We start from the raw sequence: 14,816 nt of genomic DNA, 5'->3' as shown, positions 1-14,816 counted from the left end.
AAGGAAGTTATCATCAATACATTCCAGGAACCTCCTGGGTTGCTTATGTCCTGCTGTAGTGTCTCTCCAACAGGTATCGCAGTGGTTGAAGTCCTGCATGAGGACCAGGGCTTGTGAACATGAGGCTGCTCCTATCTGTCTATAGAGGGCGTCATCTGCTTGGTCTTGCTGGTCAGGTGATCTGTAGCAGACCCCCACTGTAATGTCACCTGTCTCTGCCCTCCCTTTAATCCTGACCCATAAACTCTCAGTGAGTTCCTCATCCATCCCCAGGTGGAGCCTGATGAACTTCAGCTGGTCATTAACATAGAGGGCAACACCTCCTCCTCATGCTGCTCATGCTCCTTTTGGGCCTCCTTCCTGGCCCTGAATCTAGCAGTCTGGCATGTTTCCAGAGCACTACATCTACTATTAAAAAAAAAAGTTTATTCTGTAAAAGTTCTTCTGATAATGATACAAAAAGGGGTCAACCTTTTGTTTCCCTAGGCAAATCTTCTCCCTAGGAAATCAGAGATTTAAACATAAACTTAAAAATAGCTGTCTAAATTTGGGGATGGAGGGGGATTTATATTATTTGCCTTCAATTCTACTCTTTTTTTAAAGATCTTTCATGTACGCTTATTTTAATAAGTAGTTTATCTATATAATTTATCTGGAAACAGATTTAAATAATTACCAGAATTAGAGAATCCTGTATTTCAGTATTATAACCTCAAAGTTCTGGGAATAACAATAAAATTACTTAGCTGCATTGTGGATCCTGTCTTCCTTGCTGTTATCAAGCCTTCCCTGATGTGTGAATGATTATTGATGTGACAGAACCATTCTTATTTTTTTATTCCCAAGCTACATCACAACACTGTTTAAACACTCTGAAACAGAAAGGCACATCCCGAAGCAGAAAAAAAGGGTTCTGTTGCTGTTGCAATTAACAAAGATGAAGCTGCTAAACATTGTCAGCAATAAACATGCGGCTTTTTTATTTCAAATAAATGTCTAATTCATATCTAATTACGGCTCACGCTGGAAGACTGCTGTGTTGACTTTAAAATTTCCATCTCCCTAAGAGGTAATATATATTTTTGTTAACTAAAAGAAGTGAAAACCAAGCTGGTTGACTATCTTGTGCTTGAATTTGTAAGAGTAAAATGGAATTCTTATTATGTTCCAGGAATAATTTACATATTAGGTAAAAGACATAGCAGACTTTTTAATTCTGGCAGACACACTAGTGGTAATAAAATGAGAATGTTGTAATTAAATTACAAATCCTGCATTTAAAGGCCTTACTTGAGAAAAGAAGTTGTGGTATTATTCATCTTCCAAAGCAATCTGTTACATAAAAAAACAATTGGGAATAGCCAATGTCAAAATTGTCTTCTGCAATACAGTGCTGCAGGTTTGGGTTCCTGAAGGCTTTTTTCTTCTTTAGAGGATGAGCTGTATCCCTGTTGCATTGTATGGCCAGACCCAATAGTCCCTGTGCCCAGGGTGATTTGCAGGATCCTCGTAGGCATGCCCTGCTAGTGAAGGTAGGGATAGAGAAGGTCAGCTGCTCTCTGCAGCCGTAGAGGCTCAAGGATTCTTGTGGAAAGTAGGGAGGAGAGTAAAAATGTGTGTTTCACAGAGCTGGTCTAGCAAGGTACTGCATGGCCTCATTTTTCAGCAACTTCACAGGAACATACACATTAAGGTGGTGTGACGCCACTCACTACTTAGGAGTCACATTCTGTGAAGATTCTGTTTCTTTCTTGCACAAGTAAAATTGTAAGTTTTATAACAGCTAATGGAAATGTAACATGAACCCCTTCTTTCTCTCTGCATACACTGCTTCTGTGAGCATGCCCTTCTCCTTGGAACATAGTGTAGACCCTCAGCCTTGACAAGTCTTTGAATTCGCAGTTAGTCCCTGAGCCTGAGCCTGTCTTCATCCTCAGTCTTACTCTCGACTGCCCCTTCTCCCATGACAGGTTACAGCTAGGAGATGAGCTCTTACTCTTTAATATCCACCATCGCGCCCTATTCTCCTGCCACCAGGGACTCCTGCTGATGATGATCCCTGCTTGCCACGGGCTTGGATGATCTCTGTCCTCCTGTGTCTCATACCAAAATAAACAGTCCAGCAGGTTTAGATGTCAGTCAAGAGGACAGCTAATGCTCCAGCTTTCTCTCCACATGATGCCTTCTGTGGTGTCTGTTAAGTTACCCTGGATCCTTTTCATAGCATAATCACATGGATGGCATCTGTTCATCTCTATTAATTATCTTAAAAGGACAGGTCCTAGGCATCTTTAAGGTCACTCCCAGTTATTGCCATGTTTAATTGAAAGAGCCACAAGGAGATATCAGAGTCTTCTTGATCACCAGCCAAAACCCTCTATAGGTTCTTTGGAGAGGAAAGGGGCTGAGCTGTCAGACATTGCTGAGCTACACCACATACCCTTGTTTGTAAAAACTTGGCTTAGAGGTCACAGCAGGGAGAGACATGGCAAAATGTGTATTCTAGAAACTCTTGCAAGAGCCAGCTGGGAACATTTGCTCTGTTGTGCTCCAATACACTCGGTTACCACTATATTATTACCCTGTCTTTTTGCATGAGTGCAAAAAGATGTGCTGCATACTCTAAACAAAACTACTTCACTAGAAGTAATTTCCCTCATTTTTCCCCTACTACAGTCCTGCTACAGATTGTACAGAGGAAATATGCAACTATCATAACATAACAGTAGTTGCAAAAAATGTTTAGAGATATTAAACATAAAAAGACTTTGAATTCTTTGAAAATGCTAGAATTTTCAAAGCTTCCCTAAGTATTTAATTAGCTATACAACCAGGTTGTATGTATCCCAGTTAAAAGATGGCTAACAGTGAATGAGTCAGAAAAAAATTTAGGAGCACAATGCAGATCTCTGTTCCAAAATTATTTCTGAATTAATTAGCTGCTGGAGCACTTCAAGCTTCTTCCAAAAGCTGTTCTAGCTCGTGTCCAAACTCTTCATGTGATTCGGGAAACCATAAAGTTCTGCTTTAATTTTAGCAGAAGAGTAATTTAGCAAGCCTTAAATTATTTAAGTGAACCATGAGGAATAGCCTTGAGTTAAAACTATCTTTTTCTTGTCTTTCTTTTTCACAGATTACAGAAATTCCAGAAATGGATTTATATGTATTAGAAGCTAAACAGCAATAAGGCAGTTTGTCATTACTTATTTAACTTCAATGCCTACGAAAAGTGAAACATATCTAAACTTCATAACAGAGAAACTGAAACTTTGTGCCTCCTGACATCAGCGCACGTAGATGATACAAACATGCCTTCGATGTGCTATGGGCATCTGCAGGTAATTTTTGTCTTTCTTTATAGAGAAGGGAAATTAAGAGCCTATGAATGATTGCACCTTCAAACGAACTTATCACATGCACCTGCTTTTATGTGAATGTGTAAAATTTAAATTGATTTACTTTTGGGTGAATATATTATATATAAGTAACTACTCAGATATTTATATAAGAACCACTGATTGCCTTCATCAGATTTCCCCGCTTAATAGTGGTTGACTGGCAGGCTGCTAATCAATATCCTGAGAGTGTGGGAACCCTCTTGTCTTTTGGCAGTATAAGCCTTGCTCCTTTCCTGCAGCCGGGCTTGAAATGTTAAACGTGTGAGTAAATACAAACAAACCGATGCCGCTACACCATTGTCCTCAGGCACTGCTCCTTCAGGTCAAAAGGAGTTTCCAAAGCATCACTTCAGCCTCTTCAAGCCCTGCCGTCATTATACACTAATGCTCAGTGGTCAAACATCTAACGGACCTTCTACCTCTACAACACCCTGGCTCTTTATATTTTTCTTTTTTCATTGGTCATGACAGAACTCTGATTTCGTATAATTCAATTTTATTAATGAGCAGACCCACTACCTTCAACCTTAAAAAAACCCTCATCAGATTTCAAAAGTCCTCCCATCAGGAGCTCTTTTTAATTCCACCAAGCTTGGATCTCATGTGTCTGGTGGGAGGTTTGACTTCCTCAGACTTGCTTGCAGTTGCCTGGGCACACAGCAAAGTTTAATATTACTCAGTTACTAGCTTTGCATTAAGACGAGTTGCAAACCACAATTTTTTAATAAAGATAGTGCTCAGAAAAATAACACAAGGTTTTTATTTGTAGTCTAAATGCAAACCAGCCCATTACTGAGGATAAGGAGGATTTAGCTGAAGCAAGGCAAGACAGACGATTGTAAAAGAGTGTGTTATAGTCCCTGAGACAGATATTTGAAGATGCACTTCAGAGAGAGAAATCATAGAGAGCTCACACCTACAAAGATGTTGTTCTTTCTTCTATAAAAAGCAAAGGAAATAAATTGGTACCATTTTCATTTGGGAGATTTACCTTATTTTACTTAGTGAAATTCCTTTTTTGAATTTTAGAACCAAGAAGAAAGACAAGCTAGTTTCACCTGGTAGAGTTTAACAAGTCCTAAGGTATGGATCAGCTCAAAAGCTGAAGTATCTGATGGCTGGAGAAAGATACAAGTACAGGGTAGCCCAACAGCTACAATGCTGCAGCCTTACTGTTGTGTTTGGGGCTGAAAACTGTGTTTCTCTTCTGGTGAACAAGCACTTGACAGTGCATCACTAACATAAAAAAAAAGGTTTTTGGGGAAATTATACTACCTTTACTTTCAGGAAACTTCGGAGCTGGTGGAAAATGCACTTTATATGCTGAAGACCTGAAACTTGAACTTTCTTTTGTGTCAACTGCTCTTAATTTATGGCAAATTCTATTTTTGAATATAGCAGCACTTATAATGTGCCTTTGCCTTGCCCATTTGCCATCTATACCCATCAATACCTGCCACCTGTATAGATTGCACAATGAATATTTTAGAAAGAAAATTTACTTAGGAGTTTAATCCCTGGGTAGTAAATATTAATTAGGCACTCAAATTATTGTTTTAAACCAGCTTTTGTGATATGGAGGTGATGTTTTTCTGTCAGCTGCTCAATATTTATTTTAAGCATATTAAACCACCTCAGGAATATTCAGTGCACGAAAACCTTTTTATGTTTGAGTGGGTTAAATTTACAAGTCCAAATTAATGCTACAAATGACATTTACATAATTCATTCTCCAGAAAGGCGAATTTGTTTTGCATGTGTAGCTGTTAATATATGCAATTGAAGATGAAAACACAACACACTATTGTTGCCCACATTGCTAATTTGGACTAAGCGGAGTTTATAGACCACTTCAGTCCCTTACTTGTTTGGTTGCTGGATCTTTCTTTCAGTAGCTATTTCACAATTAAGCAGCATGGACATGTGTTCCCAAATAAAAAGGGTCTTGCTAAGTAAACTCAAACAGACCTCGCTTTGGTTCTAAGGAACATAATAATGCTTAAAAAGCTATTATTAGTATTTTGCTTATTAGCATAAATAGGAAAGGCAACTGGGGAGAGGCAAAGTAATTGAACAGAAGGTTAGACACTAATGTCTATCCTTGCTGATTTGAAATATCTGCGAGAGAAACTAAGCCGAGATCAAACACTAGTTAGTATTAGGCTTTGATTTAAAAAGCCAGAAAGTTTTACGAAGTTAACCAAGACATCCAGACATTTGACTATGTTGGAAATTAACAGAATTTATGTGGCTAAATCCTTCTGCCACTTTGAAGCCCCAAATCTCATTGTAATTTCCAACATCTGAAACCACTTGTACGTTTGGTGTGGTTAATGTTAGCAATTTGTTTTGCAAAATTGAACACTCTTATTACCCTAATACCTGATTTTAGAAAACATGCCATGTATCATACTAACAACCAATCATGTTCATAAGTGCCATGAGTATAAAGCATACGGGCACTTTATATGGCATTTGACAACCTGATCTTAAGTGATTTGTATTTGTTTAGGCGTACTCGAGAAACCAGACTCCTCTTTTTTTTTTCCCTGTCATTCACTGCTAGCTTTTTTAATCAACAGAAACATTGAAATTGTCCTCTCCTCTCTGCCTTTAACCTTTTTATTCATTAACTAAGCAGAGAAACCAAACCCAAAAGTACCTACAAGCACCTAGCTGTCAGTCAGATTAAATAATTGAAGCCCAGGTGTTATTTGACTGAATCTGAAAACAATATTCAAGATAGGCCATATTCTCACTCCTTTGTTGGCTTCTGCATCTTTCAGCTCAACATGTGTACACAAATACAGTAATTTAAATAGAAAATTAGACCACTCTCTTAAAGATTTATGTCCTGTTAACTCACACAGACACATAAATCAAAGTATTGCTTAAGGTGTATGTACTCAAAAGTTCTTGAACTATAATTATTATTAGTATTATTATTAATTACTCCAGCACTGGTTTCTAGGGCTTGAATTCTCCTGTATTGTATTGCTTCAGTGACTGGACAGGTTTTATCGTTAATGCCATCTCATTATGTGTAATTTCAGATTTTATTCCAAAACCTCCCCAAATTATCCTCACCACCACTAAAATTAACACATTTTCTATAAAAGTATAATAAAAGAAAACAAAATTAGACAAGCTCACTACTAGCATTGCTATATCCACTCTCAAAAGAGCAAGTTAGCTGAAACTGACACCAACATCAACATACAAGCTAAATGAATATCCCCGGTGGATCACCAGTCTGACCCATAAGAAATACAGTGAGGACACAGGTTGGTACCTTTACACAAAAATTACCACCCTTGAACGCCCTTCCACGACATCTCAAGACTTCATGTCACCATGGCCCTTCCTTTCTACCGTGTTTATCTACTGCTCCCTATGGGAAAGCCATACCATGTTTCAGCACGTGTTTCCACTCATGGTGGTGCAGGGCCTCCAGCCAGCAATTGTCTTCTTTCCTGGTTTTTGTCTTGCTTGGAAGACAGCTGCGGAGATGACATTGACAAAATGCGTTGTCATTGCCAGCTTGAGGTCATCTCAAAGCAGTTCCTAGATTAAACAGAAAGTAGATGTATTTACAGCCTAGAGCTTATTTAGAAACCACTCCTCAAAGCCTGCCTTCAGTCAGAGTCTATCTCCTCCAAGGAACGAGATGGTGCTTTCTGAACCCAGAGGAAACATTATCAGCAGAAAGAACATTTCAGTTTATTTTTTTTTGAGCTGAGCAGGACCAGCTGAGGGTTCATTTGGTGCGCTCCTACCACTCACCCTCTGTGGTACTGTTAGTAGCCCTGAGCAAGCATGATATGGATTTTACTGTGCAAGGGCTTGGTCTTGTGGCTACTGAAGTATGACTTGTGCCATGACTTCTGGAAGGACCAAAGCAGGTTTATACTACTACATGTTCCCCTTAGTCACAGAAAGGGTGATGGTGTTTGCCTTTCAAATACAGACTGTGGCTCCAGCTACGGAAACCCAGTCAAGGAAATACATGCTGGAGATTATGGACGTAGCCAACAGTACTGAATCTAGCTGCGATGGAGTTAATTTTCTTCACAGCAGCTTGTATGGTTGTCTTCATTTCAGCCGCGATAGAGTTAACTTTCTTCTTCGTAGCTAGAATAATGCTGTGTTTTGGATTTAGTATGGGATTTGATATGAGGGTAATGTTGATAATACACTGATGTTTTCAGTTGTTGCTAAGAAATCAAGGACTCTTCCACTTCCCGTGCTTTGCCAGTGTGCAGGTGCGCAGCACGCTGGGAGGGAGCATGGCTGGAGCAATGGACTCACAGTCCCTGGCTTAGGATGCGGGTTTAGGCCCAAATTGGCCAATGGAATATTCCATATCATGCAATGTCATGCTCAGTGTATAGATGAGAGTTGGCTGGGAATCTTGCTCTCTCTCTTCCAGGACTGCAGTTTCAGGATTTCTCTTTTTCAGGATCACTAGCTGGGGCCAGGCTGGGCGTTGGTCAGCAGATGGTAAGCAATTGCACTGTGTCACTTGTATATATTATTATTATCATTGTCGTTATTACTTTTAATTTTATTTTATTTCAGTTATTAAATTGTTTTTATCTCAGCCCATGAGTTTCCTTCCTTTCCCCCTTCAATTCTCTTCCTCATTCCCTCAGGGGTGGGAGAGAGTGGGTGAGCATCTGCGTGATGTTTGGTTGCTGGCTGTTTCAAAAGCACAACAAAGGTGCCGTGGTTTAGATTGTGGCCAAAACAACGCTGATAGCATTCCAATGTTTTAGCTGTTGTTGAAGAGTGTTTGCAGAGCACCCAGAGGGGACACAACCAGGCAGATGACTGGAACTAACCCAAAGAGATACTCCACATCATATAACATCAAGCTCAACAATGAAACAGAGAGGAGGGGGTTTAGGAAGACTAGCTGTTTTGCTCATGAACTGACTGGGCATCAGTCTACCAATGGGAGGTGATTAGTGATTGCTTTTGCATCACTTGTTTTGTTTCATTTTCTTTCTTTCTTCTTCCACTTCTCCTTCACTTATTGAACAATTTTTATCTGGACCCATGAGCTTCTTTGCATTTACTATTCCTTTGCTCTTTCCCACCATCCCACTGGGGATGAGGGGGGCACGTGAGTGACCAGTACTTAGCTGCCTACTGGAGGTAACCTTCATGATGGTAATTCAGTGAAACACATTAATATATGATGTTAGAAGGCTGAAATTTCTCTGTTATTACTCAGCTGAGTGCACTACTAACAGCACGAGTTAAGAGAAAAACAAACTTGAAACTGTCTGATATTACTCACCTTGAGTGATTCTATTTAAATCCTGCTTTTTTCTGTTAATTATACAGGAATTGCCATGTTTTCCTCATAAATATTTGCAATACGAGCGCACAAGAGTAGCGTGCTGTTTTCAAAGACTTTAATTATGCCAGTCTTCCCTGGCAAATGCTCTAGCCACACTGCCCAAGTCACAGAAGGCAAAGGCAGGGACTGGGAGAATGAAGAACTGCCCATTATAGGAGATCACGTTCAAGACCATGTAAGGAACCTAAAGGTGCACAAGTCCATGGGATCTGATGAGATGCATCAATGGATCCTGAGGGAACTGGTGGATGAAGTTGCTAAACTATTTTCCATACCATTATCCATCATATTTGAGAAGTTGTGGTAGTTCGGGAAAGTTCTCACCAACTGGAAAGGGGGAAACATAGCCCCCATCTTTAAAGAGGTAAAAAAAAGAAGATCCAGGGAACTACAGGCCACCTCTGTGCTTGGCAAGATCCTCTTGGCAACTATGCAAAGGCACATGGAAAAAAGGAGGTGATCGGTGGCAGCCAACATAGCTTCACCAAGGGCAAAACATGCCTGACAAATTTAGCGGCCTTCTGTGATGGAGTTAGAACGTTGGTGGATGAGGAAAGACTAACTGACATCATCTACTTGGATTTTTCTAAAGGATTTGATACTGTCCCGCACAATATCCTTCTCTCTTAATTGGAGAGACATGGATTTGAATGATGGACCACTCAGTGGAAAAGGAATTGACTGCATAGTCACACTCAGAGATTTGAGGTCAATGGCTTGATGTCCAAGCGGAGATCATTGACAAGTGGCATTCCTCAGGGGTCAGTATTTGAGCCTGTGCCATTTAACATCTTTGTTGGCAACATGGGCAGTGGGATCGAGTGCACCCTCAGCAAGTTTGCTAACGACACCAAGTTGTGTGGTGGTGTGGACACCACAGGGAAGGGATGCCATCCAGAGGGACCTTGATAGGCTTGAGGGATGGGTCTGTGCCAACCTCATGAAGTTCAACAAGGCCAAGTGCAAGGTCCTGCATGTGCGTTGGGACAATATCAAGCACAAGTACAGGCTGGGCAGAGAATGAATTGAGAGCGGCCCTGAGGAGAAGGGCTTGGGAGTGCTGGTTGATGAGAAGCTCAACATGAGCCGGCAAAGTGTGCTTGCAGCCCAGAAAGCCAACTGTATCCTGGGCTGCATCCAAAGAAGTGTGGCCAGCAGGTCAAGGGAGGTGATTCTGTCCCTCTCCTCTGCTCTCATGAGATCCCACCTGGAATACTTTGTTCAGCTCTGGAGTCCCCAACACAAGAAAGACATGGAGCTGCTGGAGCGAGTCCAGAGGAGGGCCACGAAGAAGATGAGGGGGCTGGAGCACCTCCGCTATGAAGACAGGCTGAGAGAGTTGGGGCTGTTCAGCCTGGAGATGAGAAAGCTTTGGGAAGAACTTTTAGCAGCCTTTCAGTACCTAAAGGGGGCTTGCAAGAAAGCTGGAGAGGAGCTTTTTACTAGGGCGTGTAGTGATGGGAAAAAGGGCAATGGCTTTTAACTAAAAGATTAGGATGTGAGGGTGGTGAAGCACTGGAAGAGGTTGCTCACAGAAGTTGTGGCTGTCCCACCCCTGGCAGTGTTTAAGGCCAGGCTCAATGGGGCTTTAAGTAACCTGATGTAATGGCAGGTGTCCCTGCCCATGACAGGGAGCTTGGAACTAGATGATCTTAAAGGTGTCTTCCAACCCAAACCATTCTATGATTCTATGTTGACTGGCAATAATCTTCAAGTAATGACTGTAGAGGAGTAAAGGTGCTCAACTCCTTCTCTGAGGGTTTCCTCTGGCAATGGAAAAGACTGAGAGCTCACTATCATTACACAGAGCTGTGCGAAGGGTCCTTACCTGACAGCAGACTTGGCAACTCTAGATTTTAGTGTGAAAAATTTTCTACTTTTATTCTCAAAAAAAATCAAGCCAGATTTTTTTCTACTTCAGTTTGACCATGCAGGTCAGCCTAACCCAGATGTTAGCAGCAAGCCCTTGCTGTCATGGCTGTAGTTGATTTTTGTCACTCAGACATAGAGGCAGACATGTCTTGATGCTTTAATAAACTCAGAGGTTCTGTGTTTCCTGCACAATGACTCATAAAAGAGTATATTTCTTCTTTGGCCATGAAATGGGAGGCACCAGAGACCTATGCACAGCTGACTGGCACCAGCTGCATCCTCATTGCAAAGTGGACAACTTATGAAAACGAGCCTAAAATCTGGCTCAGGCTTTAGCATCTAGCCTAGATAGAAGGCTAGCACAGCTTGAGAGCCACAGTGAGGCTGGGTGAGGTTTTAGCTGGTGAACAGAAAGAAGATTTACTTCAACCGTGTAGTAAATGCCCAATTTAACTCTACAGTAAAGGTATGTGCAGGTATGCTGTCAGCTGTGAAGTTTTGCTAGTGTTCAGGCAAAAAGAAGTGAACTCAGAAAGAACATCTGGGTCAATAAATACGAAGCATTGTGAGCACGTTGTGTTGAATTCTAGTACCAGGGAAAGTGCAGACATGAGGCTAACACACAGCACAAATTATTCCTGCATGTCCTAGTCCCTCATTGGAAAGATCTGTAAGGTCCTTCTCTTTCATTTCTGTCTTGAAGGACAGTTTGACTCATACTGGAGTGATTCAAGCCCTTATTTAACAAGCTGTAAATAATAAACACATCTTTTACATGTTTAGAGCTTAAAAACAGCCTGTTGGACAAAAGCTGGTTACCAACCAAATCATGTTTTTGTACAACTTGTGCCATCTCTCAAGCTGCAGAGAAAATACAGGCTGTGCTCTGAATGCCATTCGGTTCTCTGATCCCTCGCGTCCTGCTGATGCTTTCGCTCTCTTTCTCTGTGCTAGGATATCAGACGGCTCTCTTGCTCTCAGCAAAACTGCTGGCAGTCTGCCATTTGGAATGGACAGCCACAACACGCAAAGAGAGGCTTGCCCAGCTTGTCATTAACTGGATTTCACTGGACAAAGAGAGATCAAAAGCTGGAATTTTCCTGGGCAGGGCAGTACTTTAAAGAGGTAACTTCCCCTTTGTTTGGGGGGAATGCTATTTGTTTAATAATCCCTACATTTCTCGGTCCCACCTCAGTGTGCTAGTGTATTAAATAGAGCTGCCCCTGCACCATGATTGCTTCGAAATGTTTATATGTCAGCCAGAATGCTGCCCATGTTTGACAAAGGAACACGTACACAAAGGACATGCTATTAGTCTCACAGTTCTCATAACGTAGCGTAAACAATGTCAGTATTGGTACTGGAGGCTGTTTAGAGTAGTATGTGAAAGAGCAGAAAACCAGTGAGTGTATAAACACCAGACCCTCAGGAAAGAATTGGAGATTTTCTCTTTGACCTATGTGAGGGGCATCCTGCAGCCTTGCTGGGGGAACATATGAGTACTAAAAGCAAGTAAGCTTTTGCTAAGCAAGTAAGCAAGGAAAAAACGAGTTCAGCACAAGGGCCGCAGAAATTATGGCCCAAGAAACCTCAGATACAGAAGTTAACGGATAGTTAGTGTCAGAATGAAGCAAAAATGTCTGGGTGCAACAGTGTGGATTTCCTGAACCTAATCGCCAGGTTCATCTCAGCAAACGTTCAAAAGCAAGACGAATTAGTCTGTCACCAGCAGACTTATTTCAAGATGTAATCACTCCCATTCTGAGGGACATTTATTTCTTTTCATTTGCCATACATAGGGCTGACATTGCTCTTCAACTGCTTTCTATTCCAGAACTATGAAATTATCCATGGTAAAGAGATCTGACTATGAAGAAATAAATGACTGAAGTTGGATCTCCCAAGCGTCTCAGCCCCTCAGAAAAACACTTTTGGTTTTGGGCTCAGAAAAAAAATGTTGTTTTTTTTCTCCCCCTGCCTTTTTTTTATTTTAAGCTGTGGCTTTTTTTTTGTTAGAGATGTGGATTAGCTCTCATTTGAAAGCTCCAAATGATATCTTTTGCAATGACACATGATACGGCAAGTCAAAATAATCTTTGAAGCTCAAGTAGCTGATTAGAAGTATCAAGTAGCTTAAAGTTCCAGCTAAATAAGCAAAAGGAGCTTGGCATCATAAACCAACATAGATACTGTATTGGTATACTGTAGACATAATGAGGAAGGCATAATTAAAGGATTTTGCTGAAATAATATCGTTCTAACAAAAGACAGACTTTTTTTTCTACAACTGCTTTCTCTTACTGTGCTACTGTTGTGTAACAACCCTGCTCCAAACCCCTTAGCTCCTGCATCTGATCCTGGCAACCCCTTCTCCTCATAAGTCCCACTTCTTCAGTCCCCTTCTTAGGTATTGTGCATGGACTATGGACAACCATCTCAGCATCTTCTGCTTCAGTCCTACTACTGCAGCCAAAGTATGAGGAGCTGTCAGTGGTACTTTGTGTTCCAAAGAGTCGTGTTTGTGTAGCCCAGCAAGTGGGAGAAATAACACACCACAGAATTACTCAAACTTTACAGGGCATTGTCTGGCTCTGCTAATGTTTTTTTAAGTGCTTGAAATTCAAGTTGTTCTAAAAATGCCACTATTATTGATCCATCTCAAATTGTGATTCGTGAAAAATCAAGCCTCAGGACATGTTACTGTGATGGAGGGATGAATCTTCGATTTTACAACTTTTACAGATACAAATGATCTCCAGCACCAATGCAGAGTATGCTGTAGATTAACATGGGAACAGCACTGAAAAATGAAGAACAGGCAAGGAAAATATCTTGAACTTATACTTCGAGAATGAAGCAACAATAATAAACCAAGTTCCATTTCAATTCAAGATAAAGGGAAATAACTTTAAGCAAATAAAAAGATAAAGCCTGTAGGCAGGTCTGTGGTGACATAAACTCAGAAAATGACTACTCTGATGCACATAAAAAAAAATTAATGGACCCCTTAACAGCCTCCAAATGCCCCACATGCCTACGGACAGAAAGGGATGTCTTAGAAAAAGCATTAGTTGAGGAGACCATTAATACACTAAATAATGGAAAAACAGCTGACTTGGATAGTTTCCCAAACAAATTCTATAAAGTCTTAAGAGAAGCTTGGAGTCCGTTTTCAGTGCAACATTCAGCACGGCCTTTGAACATGGTAACGAGCCAAGACATTTGGCACAATTCTGGTTGAGACTGCACATATCCAGCATCCTTTCACCTATATGCAAAGGCATTTCCAAAGAGCTTAAATCTATACATCTGAGAGACTTGGGGCTGTTCAGTCTGGAGAAGAGAAGGCGCCAGGGTGATCTTATTGCAGCCAGTACTTAAAGGGGCCTACAGGAAAGCTGGAGAGGGACTTTTTCCAAGGGTGTGTAGTGATAGGACAGGGGGCAATGGATTTAGACTGAAAGAGAGGAGATTTAGATTAGATATAAAGAAGAAATTTTTCACTCAGAGGGTGGTGAGGTGCTGGAACAGGTTTCCCAGAGAAGTTGTGGATGCCCCATCCCTCGAAGTGTTCAAGGCCAGGTTGGATGAGGCTTTGGACAACCTGGTGTAGTGGAGGGTGTCCCTCCCCATGGCAGGGGAGTTGGAACTAGATAATCTTTGAGGTCCCTTCCAACCTGAACCATTTTATGATTCTATGATTCTATGATTCTATGATTCTATGATTTGATTACTGAAAAATCACAATTAGATAAACTTTGTTAACAGATATTATTTTATTATTAATAAAATTTTTTATGGCTTTCTCATATTAATCAGAGTAAGTAACAAGGATCATTATAAAGTACAAAAAGGATTTGGTTGCATTGTCTTAATTTTTAAACAGTAATAATAGGCTTCTACATCTATATCAGCAGATCTCATTAGATTTTTTAAAGGAAATACTGTTCCTTAAGTATAGAGAGCCAGGAATTAATCAAAGCACCCTTTTTGTACTATAAATTGCTGATTTCTCAAAACACAAATTGTTGCTAGGAAAGCATTCCTTTCAACAAATTCCTGAGCTTGAATAATGTTTGAAAAGGTTTCAAAATTATCAAAATAGCCTGTTCAAAATGCAAAATCCAGTCTTTTCCACTAGTGTGCAGAATGCAAAATAGTTACAGTGGCAGTTTTATAAG

Source organism: Tauraco erythrolophus, chromosome Z (genome assembly GCF_009769465.1).
Source record: "Tauraco erythrolophus isolate bTauEry1 chromosome Z, bTauEry1.pri, whole genome shotgun sequence".
NCBI lineage: Eukaryota > Metazoa > Chordata > Aves > Musophagiformes > Musophagidae > Tauraco > Tauraco erythrolophus.
The sequence above is the reverse complement of the archived record's forward strand: the minus strand, read 5'-3'. Positions refer to the sequence as shown.